This window comes from Pongo abelii, chromosome 4, assembly GCF_028885655.2.
Source record: "Pongo abelii isolate AG06213 chromosome 4, NHGRI_mPonAbe1-v2.0_pri, whole genome shotgun sequence".
Lineage (NCBI taxonomy): Eukaryota > Metazoa > Chordata > Mammalia > Primates > Hominidae > Pongo > Pongo abelii.
Window position 1 is genome coordinate 106,564,257 of NC_071989.2, and position 10,110 is coordinate 106,574,366.

Here is a 10,110-nt window from a genome sequence, read left to right on the forward strand (position 1 = left end):
TTTTTACATGCAATGTGAGAATTCAGGGATGGATGCAGCAAACACAAAGAAATAATGGAGAAATTCTCACTAGGAGTTTGAACAAATCTTAAATTTAGTAAGTCCAAAATTAAACTCGTGCTTTTCCCCTGACAATGTTTAACTTTATCTTAGCCCTGTGCTCTCACTCTTTTGTGTTCAAATAAATGGGGAACCACAAAGAACCATCCCGCCCTTTACTATTCCAAGATAACCCATCTCTACCTTCCTTAATGACTCAGTTAAGAGCCCTCTCAACTCCTTCTCACCACTCTCAGAAGATAACCTGGTGACATTCTTGCCTATCTGCCCTTCATGCAAGGCCTATTTTCTTATCTTTGAGATCATCCTAGTTAATGAATTATCTCCCTATTACAACAGACTTTATAAAACCATCCCCTTAATTGTCTGGTACATTTTGTCTAGAAAAACCTATTTCAACTCTTAGTTGATGGCAATTCCAATTTTTTTTTTCTTTTCTTTTTTGAGACAGGGTCTTATTCTGTCTCCCAGGCTGGAGTGCAGTGGCACAATCACAGCTCACTGCAGGCTCAACCTCCCTGGGCTCAGGTGATCCTCCCACCTCAGCTACCCAAGTAGTTAGGAACACAGGTACACACCACCATGCCCACCTAGTTTTTGTTTTTTGTGGGGTTTTTTTTTTTTTTTTTTTTTTGGAGAGATGGAGTTTCGCCATGTTGCAGAGGCTGGCCTTGAACTTCTGGCTCCACCTTGGCCTCCCAAAGTGCTAGGATTATAGGTATGAGCCATAGTGCCCAGTGGCAATTCCATCTTGATGGCAGCTCAAGCCAAAACCCTGGAAGTCATTCTTGACTCCTCTTTTTCTCAAGCATCCCCATCCAATCTACTAAGGAATCCTTTTGGTTTTAACCTCAAAATACATCCAGAATCCTATCACTTCTAACCAATTCCATTGCTACCCCTATGGTTTGAGCCATTACCATCTCTTGCATAGATTATTTTAAAAACCACCCCACAGGCCTCTCAGCTTCCACTATTGCCTAGCTATAGTATATTCTCAACAAAATTACATGAATGAACTAAAATTCAGATCATGTCATTTATCTGCTCAAAATTCTCCAAAGATTACCAACTTCAGACAGAGTTCTTGCAATGGCTTAGAAGTTCTGTATGTTGTGGTTTCTCCATGACCTCTCGGAACTCATCACCTACGAGTCTCACTTGAATCTGACAAAACTAGCCTCTTTTATCTGTCTTGAATATGCCAAGCATGCTTCCACCACAGAATCTTTGCACGGGCTATTTCCTCTGACTTAAATTCCCTTTTTTCAGATAGCTACGTGGATCACTCTATTACCTCTTTCAAGTGTTTGCTCAAATGTCACTTTCTCAGTGAAGGCCATTCTAACCACCCTTTTAAAACTTGCACATACAAACTGGCATTCTGCATCCCATTATCATGTCCTATTTTTCCCAAAGCACTTTACACCTTTTAATATATTACAGAATATCCTCATGTCTATGATTATTGCCTATCTCTTCCTCTAGGAGGGAGAAGGATTTTTATGTTTTATTTATTAATGCATATCTCAGTTCCTCTTTTCTCTTTCATTGCTATATCCCTAGTGCCTAAAAGAGTGTCTGACACATAGTAGGTAGTTCACTAAATATCTGTTGAAAGATTGATTAGCCAAATAACTAATTGATTGGTTGAATGAATGAATAAATGAATATAATAATACTATCTGTTTAAAGTAATAATAAGTGCTGCAGCTGTGCACTGATAATCTGAATTATTTTCCATTCTGATTGTATTCAACTTTTTCTCAATACCCCTAGTTCTCTTTCCAGGCTCTGTATGTGGTAAGAAACCATTAATATTGCTGTGTTTCTTTCTAGTACCATGGACACCACACATGCATTACCATAATCACACAGCCCTACACAGGAAAATAGTGAGGAAATGGCATAAGCTAAGCTGTGAAGCAGACAAGAATATGTCCATCAGATAATTCTGATTGTGAATTCATTAAAATCCAGAAGACTCCAATTAAATCAGTTGGAGTGTATATCAAAATTATACTCTCAAGATCAAGCCATAGGCTACCAGGCATTTAATCAAGCCAAGAATATTCATTCTTGACAAGTACTATATAAACTGGCAGAATGAAAATTGAGGAAATAAGAGACTCTTTAGCCCTCTCTTTTATTGAAAAGAGATTCTTGATTGGTCTAGGAGGGGACCACAGGATTAATTTAAATTTCTAACACTAATTCTTAAGGCCTTTCTTTTAACTAGTTCATTTTCAATTTCCCTATTAATTACACTGACTTGATTTATCATTGCCTCAAAACTTTTATGACAAATCTTTGTGCATTTTAACATTAGAACTCTCCAGTAAATAATATAGAGCAAAGAAGTCTAGTGGAAACAACTGTACTTTAGAATCAAAAAGACAAAGTTCAAACCCAGTACTAACCATTTATTGTGTATCTTTAGGAGGTTATTTTTAATTGTGGTAGGAACATTTAACATAAGATCTACTCTCTTGACAAATTTATAAGTGTACAGTTTGTTAATTATAGGTACAATGTTGTACAGCAGATTTCTAGAACTTATTTGTTTTGCTCAACTGAAACGTTGTGCCCATTTGACTAGCAACTCTCCATTTCTCCCTCCCCCTGCCCCTGGCATCCAACTTTCCACTTTGATTCTATGTATTTGACTATTTTAGACATTTCATGTAAGTGGAATCATGCAGTGTATGTCCTTCTGTGACAAGTTTATTTCACTTAGTATAATTTTCTAGAGGTTCATCCATGCTATCACATATTGTAGAATTTCCTAGTTTTTTAAGTCTCAGTAACATTTCACTTTACTTATACACTACATTTTCTTTATCCATTCATCCATCAATAAACATTTAGCTGTTTTCACATCTTGGCTATTGTGAATAGCACAGCAATGAACATAGAGGTGATAATATCTCTTCAAGACCCAGATTTCAGTTCTTTTAGGTGGAAACCCAGTAGTGAGATTGCTGAATCATATGCAGTCCTATTTTTATTTTTTGAGCAATCTTCATACCATTTTTGATAGCAGCTGCACCATTTTGCATTCCCACCAATAGTGTGCAAGGGTTTCAATTGCTGCAAATCCTAGCCAATATCTCTTGTCTTTTTTTTTAATAACAGCAATTTTAACAAGTGTGAGGTGATATCTCATTTATCTGATGATTAGTAATGTTGAGCATTTTTCATACACCTATTGGCCATTTATATGTCTTCTTTAAAAAAATATCTATTCAAGTCTTCAGCCCATTTTTTTGATAAGATTATTAGGACTGATTTTGCTATTGAAGTGTAGTTCCTTATATATTTTGAAGATTAACTCCTTATCAGATATATAGCTTGCAAATATTTTCTTCAATAGCACAGTTTGCCTTTTCACTTTGTTGACTGTTTTCTTTGCTATGCAGAAGCCTTTTAGTTCAATGTAGTTCCACTTGTCTGTTTTTGCTTTCATTGTCTATGTTTTTGGTGTCAGATCTGTGAAGTCATTGCCAAGACCAATCAGTAGTATAGAGCTTTTTCCGTATTTTTTCTTCTAGTAGTTTTACAGTTTCATTTCTTATGTTTACATCTTTAATTCACTTTGAGATGACTTTTGTGTATGTTGTGAGATAATAGTTCAATTTCTTTCTTCCTATGTAGATATCCATTTTTCCCAATTCCATTTGTTGAAGATACTATTCTTTTTCCATTGTGTATTCTTGGCACCCTTGTCAAAGATAAGTTGACTGTATATTTGTTGATTTATTCCTAGGCTCTCCATTCTACTCCATTAGTATATATGTCTATTTTCATGTCAGTACCGTATTGTTTTAATTATTGTTGCTTTGTAATGTATTTTATATTTATGTATTATATGATATATTATATATACTAACATTTATATATTGTAATATATTGGACAGGTTTTTAAATCTTTCAACCTAAATTTTTTCATCTATAAGAACAATAATCTGTGCTTCAGAGAGAGGTTATGAGGATACACTTAGATCTCCAGGAACCAGACACCAAGTGGATTTAAATTAAATAGATTTAAATTAAATAAATGCCTCTTCTGTTCCTTATTTCCCTGCAGTTTGGAAACAATAAAAAAAACTCCTTCATTCAAATGCCAATTGGAATTAAAGGACTCTGCCTTAGATTGCTAAAAAGTCTTCTCGGTATGGTACTTTGTGCCATAGTTTTTTCCTGTTGCTTGAACACTCCAAAATTGTTTTTACCTTGAGACACTGACCTCTACCTTGAATGCTTTTCCCCATTTTACTACATAACTATCTTGTACTCAGGCCTTAGCATGGGATCTCAGAAATTTATTTCCATTAATGGTGGCTCTTTCTCCCCCTTTTACTCTCTATCATAACACCCTGTTCCTTAAGCTCTATAGCATTATTGAATATTGACTTGTTTGCTTGCTTATATTTCCTTTATTTATTTATTTATTTTTTTTTTTTTTGACAGAGTCTCACTCTATTGCCCAGGCTGGAGTGCAATGGCACCATCTCAGCTCACTGCAACCTCCACCTCCAGGGTTCAACAGATTCTCCTGCCTCAGCCTCCCAAGTACCTGGGATTACAAGCATGCACCACCATGCCCGGCTAATTTTTGTATTTTTAACAGAGATGGGGTTTCACCATGTTGGACAGAGTGGTTTTGAACTCCTGACCTCAAGCGATCCACTCACCTCGGCCTCCCAAAGTGCTGGGATTACAGGCGTGAGCCACCTCACCAGGCTGCCTGCTTTTATTTCCACCATCAGAATGTACATTCATGGGAGCCTTGTTGAATTGTTTACAGCAGTATCCCCAGGACTTAGATTGCCAGGACCATTAGTTGGTGCTCAAAAACATTACTTAATGAAAGAAATTTAAAAATTTCTATTTGAGGATGAGTGAGTATCAGATTCTTTTTTGACAGGGAGCAAGTATGCTGGATGCTGACTGCTTACCAGGGGATGTAGGGGCAAGAAGCCCCAAACTCTCTGCTAGCCCCTACCCCCCAGGGCCAGGGGAAAGGAAACTTCATCTATTTCATATAGAAGTCTGCACCAGTCATGCATTCCTCACATTCTTCATTGATGGACAGTCCCAGCTGGGACAGCTGAAGAGCGCATTAACAACTCAATAGCAAGAGTCCAAACCTTAGAGAATCCCTTCCTCCTCCCAAGTTATCCTCTTCTTTTGAAACCAGCCCCACTCCCAATTCAGCCGGATTTCTGTCACATAAATTTCTGACAAACATGCGCTATTTTTATTCCTGAGTTCATTCTCAGGCTTGAGTTTAATCTTGCTTCTGGAGCAAACCCTACCTGAGCCTTCTCATTTGGCTCAGACAATTTGAAATGATAGGACAATGAAATACAAGAAGATAAGAAAAAAAATATTTAATATGTTTGGGCTTGTAATTATTTGAACACTGATTTCTTGGTCCTATTATTTTTTCAATTTTGTTAAGTTGTGTTAAAACATATCTCCTTGGAAATTTTGCTAGTATTGTTAAGGTATAAATACCTATTATCTGTATATTAAAATATGCAGGGTTTTTTAAAATGTAAACTCTTAATTAGGAGTATTGGCTATAAGAATCAAGGGTATTCAATTTCCCATATGTCTTAGATTTCATGGTACTTTAAGGATTGCTGCATATTCCATTCTGTCATGTTTTTATAATATTCTCGCCATTGTATATACAGGTGAGTGCGGGAATAGAGATTTTGCCTATGAAAGAAACTATGAATTACAGCAATAGGTCCAAATTGGTTCTCATATGGGCACCTTCAGTTATTTACTTCACTGAAATGGTTCCTTTCTAACTTCATGGAGTTCATTTTTATAAAGCAAATGTAATGGAGAAATATGGATATCTTTGGGATGTATAAACCGCCTCTTTAGACTTAAGATCTAGAAAAGACTGTATATGTGTGTGTTCGTATATCTGGGTGTGTCTACAATATTGCAATTGGAATAATCGGCAGATACAATGAAAATAAGTCCAGTCCTTGCTGTTCTACTATTTTCAACTGTGCTGAGCTGAATGGCTAAAATGTTTTCACTTTGGGTTTTCTTTTCCCCCCTAAAAAAATGAGACTTATTAGAAAAAAAAAAAAAAAACAAGCACTGGAAAGGGAGAGAGGCCAAGGAAAGAGCGGTGTGTGTGTGTGTGTATAAAAGGAAAGCATGGGGAAGGAGCCCCTTCCAGCCCTTATTCCATGAATACAAAGAAGGAAAGATGCTGGAGCCATTTTTTCCTGGCCAGCCTGACAGAAAAGGAACCACTAAACTGAAGGTACATTGAGGATAGGGGTCAGGTCTGTTTTATTCACTGTTGTATAATCAGTGCCCAATTACAGTGCTTAATAGCTGGGAAACATTTGTTGAAGAATGAAGGAATGAAGAGAGGGAGAGGAGAAGAGGGAGGGAGAGCTTCTGTATGCCAGCCAATGATGGAAAGATGAAGAGAGAAAGTTCTTCATGAGAAGAGATTTTCTAATACTAAGTGGACCAAAAATAAAGCTTTTATCCCGCTACTTCTTTATAAATATTGACTTTACTAATTTAATGTGTATTCATGTGCCTTTTTCTTATACACATATGTAGGAATACTTTAGAACTGCAGGATTTCTCTTGAAAATCAGGCTTGCATTACTGATAGAATATAATAGTGTTCATCTTCTACAGGATATCCCTTTTTTTCTTTTACTTTTCTTTGTTCATTGGGCATGTGGTTAGAGGTTTCATTTTTTAAATTTGCAATTTACCAGAATTCCTTTCCTTAACTATCACATGAGCCAATGGTTCAAGACAACTGTCCTGTATCTTTGTTTGAGGGTGGGGAGGAAGCAAAGCAAATCCTCACCCTTTTAAAAGTACAAGTAGGTCTTAGATCTTCTGTTTTCACTCTATTTAAACACTGATCCTATAAAACAAAACAGAATTTTATGAACTTCAATGTTTAATTAAACAAACATTTATTAAATCACATCTAGAAAGCAACATTTTCTTCCAATATTATTTTATAAGTATTCTTTTTTTTTTTGAGATAGAGTCTCATTGTATTGAGCAGGCTGGCCTCAAACTCCTGGTCTCAAGGGATCCTCCTGCCTCAGCCTCCCAAGTAGTTGGAACTGCAGGCTCATGCAGCCAAATGTAGCGCATTTGATATTCTGTTCCTTGCCAATAACACTATCAGTGCTACTAATATTTAAAATAGTGTAATTTATTAACAATAATAATTCTCAAACATTATGAGTAAACAAAGGAATTATTAAGTTAGGCATCAATCTGAAAATAATTTAGAGAATAATTTTTTTAAAAACATGCAAGAAAAGTAAAAAAAGAAAAACTAGAAAATGGATTCATATGCTTCTTGATAATTAAGATAACTTCCACAATTGCAAATGAAAAAAAACTTAGGAACATCAGGAGTAAGCAAGCTATGATCTTGACAACTGAAGGGTTAGATGTACACATTAGCTGAATGTTCTAAAAAGCTCAAGTGCTATCACCTTTTAGTGAATATTCAGAAGATGGTGCATATACATGTTGTATCAGCAAAAAGTTTCTTTATAGTCAGTAGAAAAATGCTAAGTCAACTTTACTGAAAGGGGACTTTTTGTCCCTTCTCTATTCCCATCTTTGTTCTATTTTGCTTGATGTGACGAAAAAGAAAGATCAGGGCCAGGCGTGGTGGCTCATGCCTGAATCCCAGCAGTTTGGGAGACCAAGGCCAGTGGATCACCTGAGGTCAGGAGTTCGAGACCAGCCTGACCAATATGGTGAAGCCCTGTCTCTACTAAATACAAAAAATTAGCCGGGCGTAGTGGTGCATGCCTGTAGTCCCCACTACTTGGGAGACTGAGGCAGGAGAATCGCTTGAACCCGGGAGGTGGAGGTTGCAGTGAGCCGAGATTGCGCCATTACACTCCAGCCTAGGCAACAAGAGAGAAACTCTGTCTCAAAAAGAAAAAAAAAAAAAGAAAAATCTAAATGAGATAAGGTGGCAATGTTGTAAAGGATTGAGCAAGATTTTTAACAATGGGGAGAAGAAATAAGCCATGTCCTTTTACCAATGAAACATCCAAGGTCTATTTAGAAATGTAAATGTTTTAGCATATTTGAATGAGGCAATGGGAGTGTTGAGATTGATACAACTGAAAGCAACAGAATACTGTATAACATTTTGACTACAGTTACTAACAAAGTATTCTATGCTTGAAATTCACTGAGAGTAGATGTTAATTGTACTCACCACAAAAAAGATAAGTATGTGAAGTAATGCATATGTTAATTAGCTTGATCCAGTCATTCTACAATGTATACATATTTCAAAACACTATGTTGTATACCATAACTATATATAGTTTTATTTGTCAATTAAAATATAACTTCTGTTTTTAGAGACAGGGTCTCACTTTGTTGCCCAGGCTCTAGTGCAGTGACCAGACCACAGCTCTCTGTCACCTGAAATTCCTGGGCCCAAGTCATCTTCCTACTTCAGCTTCTCAAGTAGCTAGGACTACAGGCGTGTGACACTATGTCTCCTAAGTTTTTAAAATTTTGTAGTAACGAGGTCTTGCTATGTTCCCCAGGTTCATCTCTAACTCCTGGACTCAAGTGATCCTCCAGCCTTGGCCTCCCAAAGCACTGGGATTACAGGTGTGAGCCGTCATACTGAGCCTAAAATATAACTTAAAAAAAAATGAAAGCAACAGAATTAGACAAGCTCACAATATTTCCCACCACTATTGTTTAAGGAAACTTTTTTTCCCAAAAAAGTATCCCAAAAAGATACTTAAGAATCCTCTTTAATAGATAACTTTTAAAAGTGTGCATTGTATGAAAGCCAAGCCATTCTAAAATTCTGTTGTTGAAATTGAAGCAAGAGATTTGTAATTTAAAAGTTAATGCTTCGTTATGAGATTTAACCCTTTTTTGCTTTAGTTGCATAGAAAGTTCTCAGAAAACAGACAAGCCTACCCAGAGGAAGAACTAATGTTCAAGTTTCCAAAGTGGGTGGTGAATTGAAAATCATGAAAAATATTATGAAACTAAAGAAAAATTAAATGTATGATTTGATGAATGTATTTATGTGATGATTGACAAGTTAGCATCCAGATTCCACTGAGCAATATTTATGGGAAAGGAGTGGAGGAGACAGGGAATTCTGGCAGCTTGTGCTTGCTATTTATGTACCGTTCAGCTTAGCAGGAGAGGGAGGATGGACTGGGGCTGCATTAAAAAACATCCTCTGGGCTGGCTCACTGGGCTTGCTTTGAACTCTTGTTCATCATTATTTTATGCTGCAGCTTGTCTTTGTGTTGGTGGAAGGGAAAAGAAAAACACAAGAGACTAGCCTTTAGTTTCTAAATCAAAGCTGTGCTTTGCTGACTGCTGGAGTGGCTTTTCAAAAGCAAAACAAGTGGGGACATTAAAATTCCTTGCTTTTGTGAACCAGGAGCTGAGTTGGGGTATTTTTTCTTCTTTTTAAATTCTCAGATGCAAAAGGGTATGTTTCAATGTGTCTTACATTTACCTTGAAACAATCTCAGTATTTTCTTTTTCAATTTGACTGGCACTTGGAGAAGATAAAGCAAGGTGAAAAAATACTAAGGAGGAACCTGCAGAGGTTTGGAGGAAAGGCGTTCATTGTCATCCAATTTAAGAAAGAGAAGGATATGCAAATTTTACTAATTATTGCCTCTTACACATCCTTTCTTGATAGTGACCCCAAGGTCCAAAGACGTTAAATCAGTTGCCTAAAGCCCAGACCCAGAAAGTCAGGACTAGACCTTCCTCTGTGGATTCCCACTCGTCCTCTTTACACTGCCCTATGCTGCCTCTAGCGTTAGCCGGAGAAACTGTAAGGAGGGGTTAGGGGAGGAGAAGGCAAAGAAAAGCTGGAGAGGGTCGTAGATTCTTGCCTAAGGAGGCAAGAGGTGACCTCCCTGAGTCAAGACACTTGAGCATTTGACTTGACTAAGAGAAGCAGCCCGCTAGTTCCAGGCGTTGAACGCGCCGATTAGCTGCCCCTGAGTATCTGGG